This window comes from Mobula hypostoma, chromosome 16 (genome assembly GCF_963921235.1).
Source record: "Mobula hypostoma chromosome 16, sMobHyp1.1, whole genome shotgun sequence".
Classification (NCBI taxonomy): Eukaryota; Metazoa; Chordata; class Chondrichthyes; order Myliobatiformes; family Myliobatidae; genus Mobula; species Mobula hypostoma.
The window spans coordinates 72453156-72474821 of NC_086112.1; the positions used below are offsets into that span (position 1 = coordinate 72453156).

Here is a 21666-nt window from a genome sequence, read left to right on the forward strand (position 1 = left end):
GGGATCACAAAGTCGAGGAAAGAGGACCGGGTCGAGACAACAGGGACTCATGGAGAAGAGGAGTTCGGTGGGTAATGTCGTTCCGGCTGACCGGAAGTGCACTGAGAGCGGTAAGCGTAAAGGAGTTGGGTGCTTACTGATCTGGCTAACAACGGATGGTGCAATCTGGGGCATATTACAATCGAGGAACGTGTTTGCAGACTGGATATTGAACTTTTTACTGTTGGACTTTGGCCGCATTCCACAACACTTGGCGGCACGGGAGGACGTTCCTGCCTGTGGCTATCGAACGTGCAGCTCCTCCCGTGGAGGGTCAGACACCTTGGTCCAATAGACTGGTCCTGGACTTATTTTCCATCTGGCATTGTTTGCATTTTGTTGTTTGATTGTTGGTGGTTTTTGTATTGCTATATTTACGCTCGATTCTTGGTTGATGTGGCTGTAACGAAACCAAATTTCCCTCGGGATTAATAAAGTATATCAATCTATCTATCTATCTATCTATAATTGTTATATGGTTATATAACAGAATATTGTTCAGGAAGATATTTCTATGAATCTCTTGAATTTCATTCTATTGATGCCAATATTTCCTTATATAAAAACACAGACTCGATCATATCTTTCAAAAGAGATGTGATCATTTAAGTGAAAAGCAAAAGACTTCTGGACTTTCAAGAAATTGCAGGTAAGCATAGCACGCAGTAGTTGCAACCTTACAAAATACTGGTTAGGCTGCACTTGCAATATTGTGTGCCTTTCTGTTCAGTGAACTATGAGAAGTTATACGCACAAAATCTGGCAGATGCTGGAACTCCAGAGCAATGCACACTAAATAGGATCGAAAGATATTGAATCTTTGCAGGCTGAATTAAGAAACTGCAAGGGTAAAAGGATCCTGATGGCAGTTATATACAGGCCTCCCAACAGTAGCTGGGAGGTGGACCACAGATTGCAACAGGAAATAGAAAAGGTGTGTCAAAAGGGCAATTCAATGATAGTCATGGGAGATTTCAATATGCAGGTCGATTGGGAAAATCAGGTTGGTAATGGATCTCAAGAGAGTGTGTTTGTTGAATGCCTATGAGATGCTTTCTTTTAGAGAATTTGTCATTGAGCCTGCTAGGGGATCAGCTATACTGGATTGGGTGTTATGTAGTGAGCCAGAGGTGATAAGGGAGCTTAAGGTAAAAGAACCCTTAAGGGACAGTGATCACAGTATTATTGAATTCAACATGAAATTTGATAGGGAGAAAGTAAAGTCTGACATAACAGTATTTCTGTGGAGTAAAGGAAATTACAGTGGTATGAGAGAGGAGTTGGCCAAAGTAAATTGAAAGGAGATGCTGGCAGGGATGTCAACAGGGCAGCAATGACGTGAGTTTTTGGGAAAGATCAGGAAGGTGCAGGACAGATGTATTATAAATAGTACAACCACGGCTGACAGGGGAAGTCAAAGCTAATGTAAAAGCAAAAGAGAGGGCATACAACAAAGCAAAAATTAATGAGGAGACAGAGGATTGGGAAGCTTTTAAAACCCTACAGAGAACAACTAAAAGAATCATTAGGAGGGAAAACACGAAATATGAAAGCAAGTTAGCAAACAATATCAAAATGTTTAGTAAAAGCTTTTTCAAATATGTCAAAAAGAAAAGAGAGATGAGAGTGGATATAGATCCTCTAGAAAATGAGGCTGGAGAAATAATAACAGGGACAAGGAGATGGTAGCTGAACTAAATGAGTATTTTTCACCAGTCTTCGCGGTGGAAGACACAAGCAGTGTCCCAGTTGTTGAAGGGAGTGAGGGAAGAGAAGTGAGTGCAGTTACTATTACAAGGGAGAAGGTGCTCAAAAAGCTGAAAGACCTAAAGGTACATAAGTCACCTGGACCAGATGAACTGCACCCTAGGGTTCTGAAAGAGGTGGTGTTATAGAGATTGTGGAGGCATTAGTAATGATATTTCGAAAATCATTAGACTCTGGCATTGTGCCAGAAGACTGAAAAATTGCAAATGTTTAAGAAAGGAGGAAGGCAGCAAAGAGGAAATACTGGAGTATTGTGTACAGTTTTGGTCTCCAAATTTGAGGAAGGGCATTCTTGCTATTGAGGAAGTGCTGCGTAGGTTCACAAGGTTAACTCCCGGGATGGCGGGACTGTCATATGTCGAAAGATTGGAGCGACTGGGCTTGTATACTCTGGAATTTAGAAGGCTGAGAGGGGATCTTATTGAAACATATAAGATTATTAAGGGATTGGACACGCTGCAGGCAGGAAGCATGTTCCCTCTGATGGGTGAGTCCAGAACCAGAGGCCACCGTTTAAGAATAAGGGGTAGGCCATTTAGGACGGAATTGAGGAAAAACTTTTTCACCCAGAGAGTGGTGGATATATGGAATGCTCTGCCCCAGAAGGCTGTGAAGGCCAAGTCTCTGGATGCTTTCAAAAAAGAGATGGATAGAGCTCTTAAAGATAGCGGAATCAAAGGTTATGGGGATAAGGCAGGAACTGGATACTAATAGTGGATGATCAGCCATGATCACAGTGAATGGCGGTGCTGGCTTGAAGGGCTGAATGGCCTGCTCCTGCACCTATTGTCTATTGAAATAATAGACCAGTTAGCCTGACCTCAGTGGTTGGGAAGATGCAGGAGTCAATTGTTAAGGATGAGGTTATGGAGTACTTGGTGACACAGGACAAGAAGGAACAAAGTTAGCATGGTTTCTTTTAGGGAAAATCTTGCCACATGAACCTGTTGTAATTCTTTGAGGAGATGACATATAGGATGAATAAAGGGGATGCAGTGGATGTTGTATATTTGGATTTTCAGAAGGCCTTTGAAAAGGTGCTTACCAAGTTGCGGAGCAGACTCGATGGGCCGAATGGCCTACTTCTGCTCCTTTGTCTTATGGTCTTATGGTCTTAAGAGCCCATGCTATTACAGGAAAGTTACTAACATGGTTAGAGCATTGGCTGATTGATAGGAGGCAATGAGTAGGAATAAAAGGATCCTTTTCTGGTTGGCTGCCAGTAACTAGTGGTGTTAGGCAGGGGTCAGTGTTGGGACCACTTCTTTTTAATGCTGTATATGAATAATTTAGATGATGGAATAGAATGCTTTGTTGCCAAGTTTGCAGACGATACAAAGATTGGTGGAATGGCAGGTAGTGTTGAGGGAACAGCTAGGCTGTAGAAGGACAAATTAGGAGAATGGGCAAAAAGATGGCAAATGAAATACAATGTTGGAAAATGCATGGCCATGAGCTTTGGTGGTAGAACTAAATGCACAGTCTACTTTCTAAGCTGGAAAAAAATCCAAAAGTCTGAGATGCAAAGAGACTTGGGAGTCTTTGTGCAGAACACCCTAATGGTTAACTTGCAGGTAGAGTCAGTGGTGAGGAAGGCAAATGCAGTGTTAGCATTCATTTCAAGAGGTCTAGAATACAAGAGCAGGGATTAGATGCTGAGTCTTTATAAGGCACTGGTGAGACTTCACCTTGAGTATTGTGAACAGTTTTGGGCCCCTCATCTTAGAAAAGATGCACTGGCATTGGAGAGGAGGCTCACAAGAATGAATGGGGAATGTTTGATACCTCTGGATCTGTACTCGCAGGAATTTAGAACGATGAGGAGGCATCTCATTGAAACCTTTCGGATGTCAAAAGCCCTAGAGAGAGTAGATGTGGAAAGGATGTTTTCCGTATTGGGCGGGTCTAGGACAAGAGCGCACAGCCTCAGGATAGAGGGGGGCCCATTTAAAATGGAGATACAGACAAGTTTCTTTCGCCAGAGGGTAGTGAATTTGTGTAATTTGTTACCACAGGGATCTGAGGAACCCAGGTTGTTGAGTGTATTTAAGGCAGAGATTGATAGGTTCTTGTTTGGACATGGCATCAAAGGTTACAGGGAGAAGACTGGGAAATGGGATTGGGGAGGGGAAAAAAGTATCAGCCATGGTGAAGCAGACTCGATGGGCCAAATGGCCTAATTCTGCTCCTACAGTATGTCTTACGGACATATGGTCTAAAATGCTGGTGGAACTCAGTGGATCAGGCAACATCTTTAGGAATGAATAAACAGTCGATGTTTCAGACCAAGACATCGACTGTTTATTCATTTCCATAGATATTGCCTGACCTACTGAGTTCCACCAGCATTTTGTGTTTTTTTACTATAGAGAGTCGTAAGTGATTGCACTCTCTCCTGCACAGAGGAAATTCAGCAGGATATTGCCTCTATTAGAGGATTTTACTTATGGTCTGAGACTGAATAGGTTGAGTTTGTTCTCCCTGAATGTGAAGGAGGCAGAGCGTAACCTGATAAAGGTATGTAAAGTTATCAGAGGCTTAGATAGGGTGGCTAGTCAACATCTACCCTACCAAGGTGACAGGGTGAAGGAACAATAGCTGACAAGGCATATAGTCAAAATGGCGATAGAAGCTTACTTAATGTTTAGGAAGCCAGGATCAGACAAGGCTCCATCCAGAGTTACGAGGTAGCCAGGAAGGAGCTGAAGAATGGACTTAGGAGAGCTAGAAGGGGGCATGAAAGGGCCTTGGTGAATAGCGTTAAGGCAAACCCCAAGGTCTACTACAGGTATATGAAGAACAGCAGAATGACTAGAGTGAGGGTAGGACCAATCAACGATTAACGAAGAAACATGCGACAGGGTTTGCAGGCCATTACTTCCCACAAAGCGAAACCCAACGTCATGAATGGCAGTGATGACAATCAACACAATCGACAGATGTACAATGGAGAGCATCTAACCGGCTGTATCACCGTCTGTTATGGGGCTGGGGGGTGTTACTGCACAGGGTCAAAGCAACTTGCGGAGAGTAGTAAAATTAGTCAGCTCCATCATGGGTACTAGCCTCCGTAGTATCCAAGACATCTTCAAGTAGCAGTGCCTCAAAATGGTGACGTGCATTACTAAGGACCCCTATCATGCAGGACATGCCTTCTTTTCATCTTATATCTATGATTTGTGATTTTCATAAATGACTTGGATGAGAAAGTGGTAGGGTGGATTAATAAGTTTGAGGATGAGATGAGTATTGGTGAAGTTGTGAATAATGTTAAAGGTTGTAATAGGTTACAGTGGCACATTCACAAACAGGAGAAAACCTACAGATGCTGGGAATCCAAGCAACACTCACAAAATGCTGGATGAACGCAGCAGGCCAGGTAGCATCTACGGAAAAGAGTATAGTCGACATTGCGGGCTAAGACCCTTCATCAGGACTGATGGGTCCTGTTGAATGGTCTTGGCCTGAAATGTCAGCTGTACTCTTTCCATAGATGCTACCTGGCCTGCTGAGTTTCTTCAACATTTTGTGTGTGTTACAGTGGGACATTGACAGGATTCGGAGTGTGGCTGAGAATTTGGCAGGTAGAGTTCATCCTGCAGAAATATGAAGTGATTCACTTTGGAAGGTTGAATTTGAAGGCAGAGGACAGGATTAATGGCAGGATTCTTGGTAGTGTCAAGGAACGGAGGGAGTTTGGGGTCCACGTCCATAGATCCCTCAAAGTTGCCACACAAGTTGAATGTGTTGCTAAGGATGTGTACAGTGTTGTGTCCTTATCAATCTTGGGATCCAGTTTAAGAGCCATGAGGTAATGTTGCAGATCTGTAAACACCCTGGTTAGATCATACTTGAAACGTTGTGTTCGGTTCTGGTCACCTTATTATAGGAAGAATGTGGAAGCTTTAGAGAGGGTGCAGAAGAGAGTTACCAGGAACTGCCTAGATTAGAGAGCATGTCTTATGAGGATTGGAGTGAAAGAGAATGAGAGGTGACTTGATAGAGGTGTACAAGTTTATAAGAGGCATAGATAGAGTAGATAGCGAGAAACATTTTTTCCAGGGCTAAGTAGCTAAAGAAAAATGTAGATGAGATGTCAGAGGAAAGTTCTTTTACACAGAGTGGTAGTGCATGGAACACCCTGCCAGTGGTGGTGTTAGATACATTAGGAACATTTAGAAAACTCTTAGATAGGCATGTGGGTGATAGAAAAATGGAGGGCTGTGTAGGAAGGAAGGATTAGATTGATCTCAGAGTAGGTTAAAAGTTGGCAAAAGATTGTGGGCCAAAGAGCCTGTACTGTGCTATAGAGTTCTATGTTCTACATTTTCTGTGGGGCACTGATACCAAAAACAAAGGTAGGTAGGTTTAAGATGAGAGGAAGGAGTTTTAAAGGGGATCTGAGAGGAATGATTTTCAGATGGGGGGGGTTTGCTGGTACTAGCTGCCTGTGAAGGCAGGTATAAACAGATGCAATTATTACATTTAAGAGAAGTTTAGACCGGCACTTGCATGGTAAAGAAAGAGGAATGCAACGGGAATGTGAACATTTGGATGCCGGCAATGCATGAATAGTCCATCACAGTCCACTACGATTCTGTGTGCCACACATCACTAAGAGACGGAGCGTGCGTAGCAAATGAGAGGTTTCAGAAGTGAGCAGAGCAGTTCGGATATTCCCTCACCACACATCACAAGGAAAAGCTGGAGTGTGCGTAATTAAGCCCTTGACAAGGTCCAATAAAAAGAAGTTAGGTTTAAGTGGAGCAACCATTGTGAAAATGGGCCAATGTCAGAGTTTTGGATTTGGTTCATAGAGGCAAAGAGAGACTAAGGCTGTTGGTAGATACTTTTTCTTTTTTTTTTCTTTCTTACTTTCCTTCTCGTTCACAGTTAGAGCAGTTGGGATGCCAGCCAGGATAGTGAAATGCCCCTCTTGTTTGGATGTAGGAGAGCAGGGAAATCTCCAGCGTTCCTGATGTCTACACCAGCAAGAGGTGCATTCAGCTGCAGTGCTTACCCTTCGTGTCAAGGAGCTGGAGCTGAATGAACTCTGGATCATTAGAGAGCTGGAGCTGACTGAAATCCGGATCATTAGAGAGCTGGAGCTGAATGAACTCTGGATCATTAGAGAGCTGGAGCTGAATGAACTCTGGATCATTAGAGCGCTGGAGCTGAATGAACTCTGGATCATTAGAGAGCTGGAGCTGAATGAACTCCGGATCATTAGAGTGCTGGAGCTGAATGAACTCTGGATCATTAGAGAGCTGGAGCTGAATGAACTCCGGATCATTAGAGTGCTGGAGCTGAATGAACTCCGGATCATTAGAGAGCTGGAGCTGAATGAACTCTGGATCATGAGAGACCTGGAGCTGAATGAACTCTGGATCATTAGAGAGCTGGAGCTGAATGAAATCTGGATCATTAGAGAGCTGGAGCTGAATGAAATCTGGATCATTAGAGAGCTGGAACTGAATGAAATCTGGATCATTAGAGAGCTGCAGCTGAATGAACTCTGGATCATTAGAGAGCTGGAGCTGAATGAAATCCGGATCATTAGAGAGCTGGAGCTGAATGAAATCCGGATCATTAGAGAGCTGGAGCTGAATGAAATCTGGATCATTAGAGAGCTGGAGCTGAATGAAATCCGGATCATTAGAGAGCTGGAGCTGAATGAACTCTTGATCATTAGAGAGCTGGAGCTGAATGAACTCTGGATCATTAGAGAGCTGGAGCTGAATGAAATCTGGATCATTAGAGAGCTGGAGCTGAATGAACTCTGTATCATTAGAGAGCTGGAGCTGAATGAAATCTGGATCATTAGAGAGCTGGAGCTGAATGAAATCCGGATCATTAGAGAGCTGGAACTGAATGAAATCTGGATCATTAGAGAGCTGCAGCTGAATGAACTCTGGATCATTAGTGGGCTGGAGCTGAATGAAATCCGGATCATTAGAGAGCTGGAGCTGAATGAAATCCGGATCATTAGAGACCTGGAGCTGAATGAAATCCGGATCATTAGAGAGCTGGAGCTGAATGAACTCTGGATCATTAGAAAGCTGGAGCTGAATGAAATCCGGATCATTAGAGACCTGGAGCTGAATGAACTCTGAATCATTTGAGAGCTGGAGCTGAATGAACTCTGGATCATTAGAGAGCTGGAGCTGAATGAACTCTGGATCATTAGCGAGCTGGAGCTGAATGAACTCCGGATCATTAGAGAGCTGGAGCTGAATGAAATCCGGGTCATTAGAGAGCTGGAGCTGAATGAACTCAATATCATTAGAGAGCTGGAGCTGAATGAACTCTGTATCATTAGAGAGCTGCAGCTGAATGAACTCTGGATCATTAGAGAGCTGGAGCTGAATGAAATCCGGATCATTAGAGAGCTGGAGCTGAATGAAATCGGGATCATTAGAGACCTGGAGCTGAATGAAATCCGGATCATTAGAGAGCTGGAGCTGAATGAACTCTGGATCATTAGAAAGCTGGAGCTGAATGAAATCCGGATCATTAGAGACCTGGAGCTGAATGAACTCTGGATCATTAGAGAGCTGGAGCTGAATGAACTCTGGATCATTAGCGAGCTGGAGCTGAATGAACTCCGGATCATGAGAGAGCTGGAGCTGAATGAAATCCGGATCATTAGAGAGCTGGAGCTGAATGAAATCCGGATCATTAGAGAGCTGGAGCTGAATGAACTCTGGATCATTGGAGAGCTGGAGGTGACTGAACTCTGGATCATTAGAGAGCTGGAGCTGAATGAAATCCGGATCATTAGAGACCTGGAGCTGAATGAACTCTGGATCATTAGAGAGCTGGAGCTGAATGAACTCTGGATCATTAGAGAGCTGGAGCTGAATGAAATCCAGATCATTAGAGAGCTGGAGCTGAATGAACTCTGGATCATTAGAGAGCTGGAGCTGAATGAACTCTGGATCATTAGAGAGCTGGAGCTGAATGAAATCCGGATCATTAGAGAGCTGGAGCTGAATGAACTCTGGATCATTAGAGAGCTGGAGCTGAATGAAATCCGGATCATTAGAGAGCTGGAGCTGAATGAACTCTGGATCATTGGAGAGCTGGAGGTGACTGAACTCTGGATCATTAGAGAGCTGGAGCTGAATGAAATCCGGATCATTAGAGAGCTGGAGCTGAATGAACTCTGGATCATTGGAGAGCTGGAGGTGACTGAACTCTGGATCATTAGAGAGCTGGAGCTGAATGAAATCCGGATCATTAGAGAGCTGGAGGTGACTGAACTCTGGATCATTAGAGAGGCTGAGGGGTTGATGAACTGGATGTACAGGAAGGTAGTTACACCCAAGGTACAGGACGTAAATAACTGGGTAACTGTCAGGGTGGGAAGGGGATAGGCAGCCAGTGCAGAGTACTCCTGTGGCTGTTCCCCGCAGTAACAGCTATACCGCTTTGGATACTGTTGGAGGGTATGACCTCGCAGAGGAAAGCCCCACTGGTCAGGTCTCTTGCACTGTCTAGCCTGTGACTCAGAAGGGTAGGGGTGAGAAGAGGTGGGTTGCAGTGTAGGGGATTCAAAGGTTCGGTGAACAGACAGAAGGTTCTGTGGATGAAGATTCCTGGATGGCACGTTGCCTCCCAGGTGCCAGGGTCAGGAATATCCCAGATCAAGGTCACAGTACTCTTAAATCGGCGGGTGAGCAGCCAGAGGCTGTGGTCCATGTTGGTAACAATTACAGGGGTAGGATGGGTGACAAGGGCTCGCAAAGTGGGTTCAGGAAGTTAGATGCTAAGTTAAAGGACAGGACCTCCAGGGTGGCGATAGTAGATTGCTACCCGTGTCACGTGCTAGTGAAGTCAGAGATAGGAAGACAATACAGTTTAATGTGGCTGAAGAGTATGTGAAATGATAGTATTGTAGCCAGCCATTTGTGAGAGTTGGTTACAGGAGGGACAGGACGAGCACTTCATATTCCGGGGTTCTGTTGTTTTTCCCAACTATTTCTATGCCGTGGACTCCGGAGGCGTCTGTGGAACCCCTGTTTTAGACATTATAGAATGCAGGGTTTCACCAGGAAGGTCTGAAGGCAGATAAGTCACCTGGACCAGATGACGTACACCCCAGGATTTTGAAAGAGGTGGCTGAAGAATTTGTGAAGACATTAATAATGAGCTTTTAAGAATCACCACATTCTAGAATGGTTCTGGAAGACTGGAAAATTGCAAGTGTAACTCTACTCTTCAGGAAGGGAGAGAGGAAGAAGAAAGGAAATTATAGGCCAGTTAATCTGACCTCAGTGGTTAAGAAAGTGTTGAAATCATTTGTTAAGGATGTGGTTTCAAGATACTTGGAGGCACTTAATAAAACAAGCTGTAGTTGGCATGGTTTCCTCAAGGAAAAAGCTAGCCTGACAAATCTGTTGGATTTCCTTAAAGAAACAGCAACCAGGATAGACAAAGAAGAATCAACTAATGTTGTGTACTTGGATTTTTAGCAAGTTAAGAGCCCTTGGTATTACAGGAAAGATACTAGCATGGATAAAGCAGTGGCTGATTGCCAGGAGGCAAAGAGTAGGAATAAAGGGAACACTTTCCGGTTGGCTACTAGTGGCATTCCACAACAGGAACTGTGTTGGGAACACCTTTTTTTTGTTATGTGTCAATGATTTGGATGACAGAATTGATCGATTTGTTGCAAAATTTGTAGATGATACGAAAATAGGTGGAGGGGCTGGGATATTTGAGGAAATAGGCTACAGAAGAACTTGAATAGATGCAGAGAATGGGCAAAGAAATGGCTGGTGGAATATGGTGTCAGGAAGTGTATGGTCATGCACTTTGGTAGAGGAAATGAAAGGGGAGACTATTTTCTAAATGGAGAGAAAATTGAAAAATCGGAGGCACAAAGGGACATGTGAGTCCTAGTCCAGGTTTCCCTAAAGGTTAATTTGCAGGTTGAGTCGGTGGTGAAGAAGTCACATGCGATGTTAGCATGGATGTCGAGAGGACTAGAATATAAAAGCAAGGATATAATGTTGAGGCCTCACTTATCTTAGAAAGGATGTGTTGGTGCTGGAGAAGGCTCAAAGGAAGTTCATGAAAGTTATTCCAGGACTGAATGGCTTGTCATATGAAGATGGGTCTGAGCTTGTATTCACTAGAATTCAGAAGAATGAGGGGTGGCCTAAGTGAAACCTATCAAATGTTGAAAGCTTTCATAGAGTGGATATGGAGAGGATGTTTCTATGGTGGGAGAGTCTCAGACCAGAGGACACAGCCTCAGAATAGAGGGGCATTCTCTGAGAACAGAGTTGAGGAGGAATCCGGGACAGTTTCTTCCACCAGGCCATCAGACTGATTAATTCATGCTGACACAATTGTATTTCTAAGCTTTATTGACTGTTCTGTTGTATATCTTACTGTACATACAATTTATTACAAATTAATATAATTTGCACATTGCACATTCAAATGGGGACGTAACGTAAAGATTTTTACTCATGTATGTAAGGAATAAAGTCAATTCAATTCAATTCTTTAGCCAGAGAGTAGTAAATCTGTGGAATTCCTTGCCACAGACAGTCTTTTGCAGGAAAGGTAAGGAGGATCTTGAGACTAGATCCCGTATTAGGGAATGAGCCAGGGCAGTTGACAGTAGTTTGTGTAGGAGAACACTTTGCATCTGGTGGTCATGATGCCCTCAGCTTCAATGCAATTATGGAGGAGGATGGGGCTGGTCATCATGTTGAGGATCCAAATTGGAGAAAGACCAATTTTGATGGTATCAGGAAGGACCTGGCAAGTGTGGATTGGGACAGATTGTTTTCAGACAAAGGTGTGCTTGGTAATTGTGAGCCCTTCATAAGTGAAGATTTCTGTGTAGAGACTGTATGTTCTTGTCAGAATAAAGGACAACGATAGCAGGTATAGGAAAGCTTGGTTTTCAAGGGATATTGAGGCCCTGGTTAAACAAAAGATGGAGGATAGAGGTAGGAAGGAGCAAGAACGGTATAAGAACTGTAAGAGAACACTTAATAAGCAAATTGGGAAGGCTAAAAGAAGGCAAGATGATGCTCTAGTACTCAAGATGAAAGAAAATCCAAAAGGCTTCAGCAAAGGGATAGCAAGGCACAAAATTGGTCCTCTTGCAGATCAGAGTGGTCACCTATCCATGGAGCCGAAAGAGTTGGGGGAAATATTAAATTGATGTTTTGCAACTGTATTTACTCAGAAGAAGGACACAGAATCTAGATGATAATGTGGTAAACTGGATAAGCAAATTTGTGGCTCACACCAAGGTTGGGGGTGTAGTTGACAGCAAGGAAGTCTATCAGAGTTTGCAGCCAGATCTGGACCCACTGGAAAAATGGGAAGAAACATGGCAGATGGAATTTAATGCAAACAAGTATGATGTGCTGCATTTTGTGATGAAAGCCCGAGGTTGGACTTGCATGGTGAGCAGTAGGGCACTGAGGAGTGTGGTAGATCAAAGGGATCTGGGAATACAGGTCCATAGTTGATTGAAAGTGGCATCACAGGTAGGTAGGGTCATAAAGAAGCTTCTGGCACACTACCCTTCATATATTGAGTACAGGAGATGGGATGTTATTTATAAAGTTGTATAAGATGTTGTTGGGGCCTAATTTTTACTATTGTTTTCAGCTCTGGTCACCCACCTGCAGGAGAAATATCAGTAGACTGAAAGAATGCAGAAAAAATTTACAAGGATGTTGCCAGGACTTGAGGACCTCAGTTATAGACAAAGGTTGAATCGATTTGGTCTTTATTCCCTAGAGCGAAAGCAAATGAGGGGAGATTTGAAAGAGGTATACAAAATAATGATTGTATAGATAGGCTAAATGCAAGCATTTATTTTCCACCGAGCTTGGGTGATACTGGAAGAGAGTTCATGAGTTATGAGAGAGAGGTGAAATGTTTAAAGGTGAAGGTGTGGAGCTCACTGCCAGCGGAAATGGTATATTTGAGTTCAATTTCAACATTGAAGAGAAATTTAGATAGGTAGTGTACATGGATGAGAGAGGTTCAGGCGCAGGTCAATGGGACGAAACAGATTAATAGTTCAGCATGGACTAGATGGTCTGAAGGGCCTGTTTCTTTGCTGTAGCCTTCTGAAACCCTAACTCTAATTGTGATTGATTTTGTTCTCAAAGGTGCTGGCAACCGAATGTCCTCTTCTGGCAGTGAGATCATATTATTCTATAATTGCTGCAGCTCATTAACTATAGATTTATGGATATCTAAATTAACTTTGTTGAAAAATGGTAAGCATTTTCCAAGTCTGGTAGCCCAGCTGAGAACTAACTGATCTCAGTTTGAATGAATAGGCCTAGAAGTTTGAGACTTCACAGATGTGAGTTCAATCCAATCCAGTGTTTTGCTATAAAGCTGGAACATCAGCTGAATTGTCATTTGCAAATTTTCTCGTTATTCAGTCCTGTCTTCTGTTATCATTTTTAGGACTGTCCAAACATCATTTTCAGGACAAGTCCCAAGCCACCTCCTGCTGTCAGACAGGAATTGGATGTTCTAATCTTGGAATGGTGATAGGTGCACTGATCGTAGCTCACAGAACAGCATTTCCTCAAGTGGAAAGGTAAGACTTGAAACAACTGTCACTCTGCAAAGTGATAACTAAACCATGAAGTGGTGACATTTCAGTTCATAGTAATAACAGCACAATGCTCCTAGAGCCCAATTAACAGTAACAGTCCCGCACATAAAATGTCAGCCCCTCAATAACAAGTATACCACTTTAGACTGCCTACCTGGGGAGAACTGCAGTGATGAGGTGTCTATCACAGAGTCCGGCTGTGTGGCTCAGAATGGAAGGGGGAGGAAGAGGAGTACAGAGGTGATAGTCGATTCAATAGTTAGAGGAGTAGGTAGGAGATTCTTTAGACATGAAAGAGAACGCGGATGGTATACACAAAATAATCTGCAGATGATGGGGTCAAAGCAACACTCACAACATGCTGGAGGAACTCAGCAGGCCGGGCAGCATCAGTGGAAAAGATCAGTCGACGTTTCGGGCCGGAACCCTTCGTCAGAATCCGGATGGTATGTTGCCTCCCAGGCGTCAGGATAAGGGATATCTCGGATCAGATCCACAGCATTCTAAGGCGGGGAGGGGTGGTGAGCAGTTGGCAATCATGATAGGTATTGGTACTAATAGTACTGGTAGGGGAAAAGGATGAGGTCCTGAAGAGAGAATATAGGGAACTACGTGGAGAGTTGAAAAGCAGGGCTTCAAGGGTAGTAATCTCTGGATTGCTGTTAATGTCACATGCCGGTGAAGGTAAGAATAGGATGATTTGGCATATGAATGCGAGGCTCATGAAGTGGTTCAGGAGGCAGGGTTTCAGACATCTGCATTGTTAAGATCTCTTAAGGGGAAGATGTGACCTGCACAAAATGCAAGGATTACACCAGAACTTGAGGTGGACAAATATAAAACTGCTAGGCAAACTCAAAGGTCTTAAGGTGGATAAGTCACCTGGGCTAGATGGACTACAACCCAGAGTCTAGAGAGAGGTTGCAGAGAAGATAACGGATGCATTGGTCATCATCTTTCAAGAATCACTGGATTCTGGCATGGTCCCAGAGGACTGGGAAATTGCAAATGTCACGCCACTATTTAAGAAGGGAGGAAAGCAAAAGAAAGGAAATTATAGGCCAGTTAGCCTAACCTCAGTGGTTGGGAAAATATTGGAGTCTATTATTAAGGATGACATTTCGAGGTATTTGGAAACTAATGATAAAATAAGTCAAAGTCAGTGTGGTTTCTGTAAACGGAAATCTTGCCTGACAAATCTGTTGAAGTTCTTCGAGGAAGTAACAAGCAGGGTGGACAAAGGAGAGGCAGTGGATGTCACTTACTTGGATTTTCAGAAGGTATTTGATAAGGTGCCACACATGAGGCTGCTTAACAAGATAAAATCCTATAGCGTTACAGGAAAAATACTGACATGGACAGAGGAATGGCGACAGGCAGGAGACAGCGAGTGGGAATAAAAGGGGCCTTTTCTGGTTGACTGCCAGTGACTAGTGATGTTCCTCAGGGGTCAGTATTGGGACTGCTACTTTTCGCACTGTTTGTCAATGATTTGGATAATGGAATTGACAGCTTTGTGGCAAAGTTTGCGGATGATATGAAGATAGGGGAAGGTAGGTAGTGCTGAGGAAACAATGTGATTGCAGGAGTTAGACAAATTGGAAGAATGGGCAAAAAAGTGGCAGATGGAATACAGTGTTTGGAAATGTATGATAATCCATTTTGGTATAAGAAACAATAGTGTGGACTGTTATCTAAATGGGGAGAAGTTCAAACATCAGAGGTGCAGAGGGACTTAGGAATCCTTGTGCAAGACTCCCAGAAGGTTAATTTACAGGTTGAGTCTGTGGTAAAGAAGGCAAATGCATTGTTGGCATTTATTTCCAGGGGAACAGAATATAAAAGTAAGGATATAATGCTGAGCCTTTATACGACACTAGTCAGGCTGCACTTGGAGTATTGTCAACGGTTTTGGGCTCCATATCTCAGAAAGGATGTGTTGTCATTGGAGCGAGTCCAGAGGAGGTTCATGACGATGATTCCGGGAATGAAGGGGTTAACTTATGAGTAGCATCTGGCAGCTTTGGTCCTGTACTCACTGTACTTTAGAAGTGTGGGGATCTCATTGGAACCTACTGAATGTTGAAAAGACTAGATAGGGTGGATGTGGAGAGGATGTTTCCTATGGTGGGGGTATCCAGAATTAGAGGACACAGCCTCAAAATTGAGTGGTGACCTTTTGGAACAGAGCTAAGGAGGAATTTTTCATCCAGAGAGTAGTGAATCTGTGGAATGCTCTGCCACAGACTGTGTTGGAGGCCAAGTCCGTGGGTATATTTAAGGTGAAAGTTGATCGCTTCTTAATTGGTCAGGGCATCAAAGGATGTGGTGAAAAAGCAGGTGTATGGGGTTGAGAGGGATCTGGGATCTGCCATGATGGAATGGTGGAGTGCACTCGATGGGCTGAATGGCCTAATTCTGCTCCCATGTCTCGTGCTTTACCCTTGCAGGCAGATTTGCTAGAGCTGTTGGGGAGGGTTTAAACTAGTTAGGCAGGGGTCATTGAGAACCAGAGTAATATGTCGGAGGATAAAGAGTTGATATATTGGTAGATGTGACATGTAGAGAGTCTGTGAGGAAGGATCGGCCATTGACAGGGCAGAATTGCAAGGCTGAGCTGTGCCTTTGTAAAGCAAGCTGTATCAGGAACAATGGTGATGAAATAATAGCATGGCCAGTACATGAAACTATAATGCTTTGGACATTACAATATAGAAACCTTGTGGGTAGAGTTAAGAAACTGCAAGGGTAAAAAGACCCTGATGGGTGTTATATACAAGCCTCCAAAGAGTAACCAGGAGGTGGGATACCAATTACAATGGGAGATAGAAAAGGCATGTCAAAAGGACAATGTTATAATAGTCAACTTGCAGGTAGACTGGGAAAATCAGGTTGGTGCTGGATCCCAAGAGATGGAGCTTGTAGAATGCCTAGAAGATTACTTTTTTGAGCAGCTTGTGGTTGAGTCCATGAGCAGAAAGGCACTTCTGAATTGAGTGTTGTGTAATGAACCAGATTTAATTATGGAGCTTAAGATAAGTGAACCCTTAAGAGCTAGTGATCATGATATCATAGAATTCATCCTGCAATTTGAGAAGGAGAAGCTAAAGTCAGGTGTATCAAATGGAGTAAAAGGAATTGCAAAGCTAGCGAGAGAAGCTGGCCAGAGCTGAGTGGAAGGGACGCTAGGAGGGATGACAGCAGGTCAGCGATGGCTGGAGTATTTGGGGGCAATTTGCAAGGTACAGGACAGATATGTTCCCAAGGGGAAAGAGTTTTTTCAAAGAGAGGATGAAACAACCATGGCTGACAAGGGAAATTAAATATAGCATAAAAGGAAAAGAGATGGTATATAATATAGCAACAATTAGTGCGAGTTAGCGGATTGAGAGGCTTTTAAAAACCAACAGAAGGCAACTGAAAAATCCAGGAGAGAAAAGGTGAAATAGCCAATATCAAAAATGATACCAAAAGTTGTTTCTGATATATGAAGAGTAAAAGAGCCAAGAGTTGATATCAGACTGGTGGAAATTGATACTGGAGATGTAATAACAGGGTACAAAGAAAAGGCAGATAAACTTAAGTATTTTGCATCAATCTTTATTGCAGATGACACTGGCAGCATGCAGAAATTCGAAAATGTCAGGTGTGAATTCAGTTATTATTACTAAGGAGAAGGTGCTTGGGAAGCTGAAAGATCTGGAGGTAGATAAGTCACCTGCACCAGAAGGACTACACCGCAGGGTTCTGTAAGAGGAAGCGGAAGAGATTGTGGAGACATTAGTAATGATAGTTCCAGTACATTCTTTAAGAAAAGAGGGAGGCAGAACAAAGTAAATTATTGGCCATTTAGTCTGACTTCAGTGGCTGGAAAGATGTCGGCGTCCATTATTAAGGCTGGAGTATTGGGATACTTAGAAGCACAGGATGAAATAACCCTAAGTATGGTTTCCTTAAAGGGAAGTCTTGCCTGAAAAAATCTGTTGGATTTCTCCGAGGAAATAATAGGCAGGATAAACAAACTGAATCTTGTTTATGCAGATTTTCAGAACACATTTGACAAGGTGCCACACATGAGGCTACTTAACAAGGTAAGAGCCCATGATATGTCAGGAAAGATATTTGCATGGCTAGAAGATTGGCAATAGACAAGAAGCAAGGAGTAGGAATAAAGGGGGCTTTTTCTGGTCAGTTTCCAGTGACTAGTGGTGTGCTGCAGGGGTCAGTGTTGGTACTGCTTTTTGCATTGCATATCAATAATTTGGTTGAGAGAATTGATGGGTTTGCAAATGATACAAAGATAGGTGAAGGGAGCAAATAGTGTTGAGGAAGCATATTCCTGTTAGGGAGAAGGGTAAACATTCTGAGTTCAGGGAACCCTGGCTGATATGGCATTTTGAGACTTGTAAGGAAAAAGAAGGAAGCCACATCATATTTAGGCAACTGGGTACAAATGAATCCCTCAACAAATACAAAAAGTTTAAGACCAGGAAGGCAAAAGAGGATATGAGGTGGATTTAACAGGCAGTGTTAAAGATAATCCCAAGAGGTTTTTCAGCTAGATTAATACAGACCAGACCATAAGACATAGGAGCAGAATTAGGCCATTCAGCTTAATTTCGGGCCTTCAAGCATCCTTCGGCACACTTACGTGTTTCTGGACTTTGAACGCAGACCAGAGGACTGAGTGTTCTCATAATCTAATCTAACTCTTCCACATCTCTATTGCTAAACCCTAATCTGACCTCCAACTTTCCACATTAGTGCCCTAAACCCTAACCTGACCTCTATCTCTAACTCTCCTCTCTATTCCCATAATCATCCCACATAAAAGCCACAGTCTGGACCATGATCTCAACAGAAAATTCCAGGTTTGTCAGGCGTGACCTCGAATGTACAAAGCATGAGAACATTAGAAAGTTTTTAGACAAGAACAGGCCATTCAGCCCAGCAAGGCTTGCTAAATTCCTGTCCACATCCTGTGTTGAAATTACCATCAGGTTTAGATTTGAAAGTCTCTAAAGTACTACTCACAACTAGGTAGTTTGTTCCATGTGTCCGCAACTCGCTCTGTAAAGAAATGCTTCCTGACATTAGTCTGAAATTTCCCCGAAACCAGTCTTCACCCATGGCCCCGTGACCTTGTTAATGGATTAATTTTGAAGTAGCAGCTGGCATCCACTTTACTTATACCCTTAATGATTTTGAGCAATGGAATGAAGGGAAGTTCTCATGCAGGAGTAGGCAATCGTGGCTGACAAGGGAAGTCAAGGACTGCATAAAAGCCAAGAAAAGGGCATTGAAGATAGCAAAAGTGAGTAGGAAGTTGGGTGATTTGGAAGCTTTTAAAATCTAACAAAAGACAACTAAAAAAGTTATAAGAATGGAAAAGATGAAATATCAGGGCAGACTAGCTAATAATATAAAGCAGGATACCAAAAGTTTTTTCAGTTATAAAAGAGTAAAAGGGAGGTGAGAGTTGATATTGTACCACTGGAAAATGATGCTGATGAGGGAGTAATGGGGGACAAAGAAAGGGCAGATGAACTTAGTGGGTACTTTGCATCTGTCTTCACTGTGGAAGACACTAGCAGTGTGCCAGAGGTCTGTGAGTGCCATTGCTATTACAAAGAAAAAGTGCTAGCTTAACTGAAAGGTCTTAAGGTAGATAAGTCACCTGGACAAGTTGGACTACGTCCCAGAATCATGAGAGAGGTTGCTGAAGAGATAATGGATGCATTGGTCATGATCTTTCAATAATCACTTGACCTTGGCATGGTCCCAGAGGACTGGAAGATTGCAGATGCCACTCCACTCTTTAAGAAGGGAGGAAGGCAAAAGAAAGGAAATTATAGACCAGTTAGCCTAACCTCAGTGGTTGGGAAAGTGTTGGAGTCTATTATTAAGGATGAGGTTTTGAGGTACTTGGAGACTAAGATGAATTTACAGGTTGGGTCTGTGAAGAAGGCAAATGCAATGTTAGCATTTATTTCAAGGGAAATAGAATATAAAAGCAAGAGATTATGCTGAGCCTGTATAAGACACTAGTCAGGCTGCACTTGGAGTATTGTCAACAGTTTTGGGTCCCATATCTCAGAAAGAACGTGTTGGAGAGAGTCCAGAGGAGGTTCATGAGGATGATTCCAGGAATGAAGGGGTTAATGTATGAGAAGCGTTTGGCAGCTTTGGGCCTGTACTCACTGGAATCTAGAAGAATGCGGTGGAGGGGGGGGGGGATCTCATTGAAACCTACCGAATATTGAAATGGTAGATAGGGTGGATGTGGAGAGGATGTTTCCTATAGTGGGGGTATCCAGAACTAGAGGGCACAGCTTCAAAATTGAGGTGTGAACCTTTAGAACAGATATTTCTTTTTAGCCAGAGAATGGTAAATCTGTGGAATGCTCTGCCACAGATTGTGGTGGAGGTAAGGTCTGTGTGTATATTTAAGGCAGAAGTTGATCATTTCCTGATCAGTCAGGGCATCAAAGGATACGGTGAGAAGGCAGGTGTATGGGGTTGAGTGGGATCTGGGATCAGCCGTGATGGAATTGCGGAGCAGCCCGAACCTCGAAGCATGGTGGCTGGAGACTAGTTCTGGGATTGGAGGACTTGGGAAGGAATGTGTTTTGCTGTTGTTGTTTTGTTGCTTGTTGTGTTCTGTGTTGTTCTGCCGAGCATTGTGGGCACGCTATGTTGGCATCAGACTGTGGCAACACTTGCAGGCACATTCCTACATTGTTAAGAGAAACAATGCATTTCATTGTTTGTTTTGATGTACCTGTGATAAATATGATAAATACATTTGAACCTGATTCTAACTAAGGGGATGTATGAAGGTAGGACAGCGGAGGTTATCTAAACGCACTTTAGTAAGACCTTTGACAGGTCCTGTATGGCAGCTGTTCTGGCTACATGGGGAGATAGCGAGGTTGATTCAGAATTGGCAGAAGATGATAGTTGAAGGTCATTCTCTCACTGCAGTCCTGTGACTAGTGGAGTGTACCAGGGTTAATATTGAGACCTTTGTTATTCATTGTTTATGTAAATGATTTGAATATTACTGTGCATGGCACCATTATCAAGTTTGCTGATGATACTAAATTGTTGATACTAAAGCAAGTTACAATGAATTGCAAAGAGATCTTGATCAGTTCGGGAGATAGGCTGCAAAATGGCAAACATATTCCAATTTAGAGAAGTACGAGGTGAAGCAGTTTGGACAGACGGATCAAGGTAGGACCTCTAGAGTGAATGGCACATTGTGCAACAAAGGGCCTGGGGCCAGGAGTGCCTAATTTACAGAAGGTGGCCAGATAAGTAGATAGGGTGGTGAAGAAGGTGTTTAGCATGCTAGCCATCATTAGTCAGGGCATCGAATTTTGGAGTAGGATATCATGTTGCTGTTAAAAAGTCCTGGGAGGCCACTCTTGGAACAATGTTACAGCTTAGCTTGCTCTGTTATAGGAGGACATTGTGAAGCTGGAGAGGAACTGCATAGACCAGAGGGCCTGAGTTAGAGGTCAAGTTTGGTTATTCCCTGCAATGTAGAAGAATTATGGGTGACCTCGTATGTTCATAAAATCACAAAAGATATGGATAAGCTGGAGAGTCAAAATCTTTTCCCCAGGGTTGGGGAGTGTAAAACTATAGAAGATAAGAGGCAGAGAGGTAACTTCTTCACACAGAGAGCAGTGAGTACTTGAATGAGGAGGTGGGTACAATGAGCACCAGTTAAGAAACATCTGTATGAGTAGACAGTGGGGAGGGGCTTGGATGTTTATGGGCTAAATGTGGTCATCGGGGAGGCTGCTGTAGCCTGTGTAGACCGTGTGAGCTGTTTCTGCGCTGCATTGCTCTATAATGCTATGACCCTGAGTGTAAGTTATTGAGGTGCTACAGCAGAAAATTAACCAAGGGCAGGGGTCTATTTCTGAAACATTTAGAAGTTTGGAAGGCTGAGACTCAGTATGTGCAGTCACCCAGATCTCCTACATCTGCCAGTAAATGGGATGTGAATAGATACCAGTGACAGTGAGTGTGAACGTTCTGCTTTAATCACATCGCTTAAAGGGTGCACCAAGCAAGACACAAACCCAAGATAGGAGATACCTCATCCCCTGGGAGGTAACTGTGCAACATTGTCTGGACCCATTTCACTTTTGCAGAAGCAAACTACCTGAGATGGGTGGGTGCCTGGAATGCAGCATTAGCCCGCCCTGGCTAAATGAAAGATCTTTTCCACAGGC

General features: G+C 43.3%; 1 protein-coding gene across 2 annotated transcripts in view; it reads left to right on the plus strand.

Annotated features, from left to right (window-relative positions):
* The first annotated feature begins 642 nt into the window (after nt 1-642).
* LOC134357485 (uncharacterized) overlaps nt 643-21666 on the plus strand; it is a 44963-nt gene continuing 23939 nt past the window's right edge. Inside the window, exons 1-2 of one of the 2 annotated variants that reach the window (XM_063069109.1) lie at nt 643-688; nt 13264-13399. The gene's annotated coding sequence lies outside the window, so the exon portion shown is untranslated. Of the gene's footprint in view, nt 689-13138; nt 13400-21666 lie in introns of those variants that run through there. The other variant, XM_063069108.1, reaches the window with a different exon arrangement.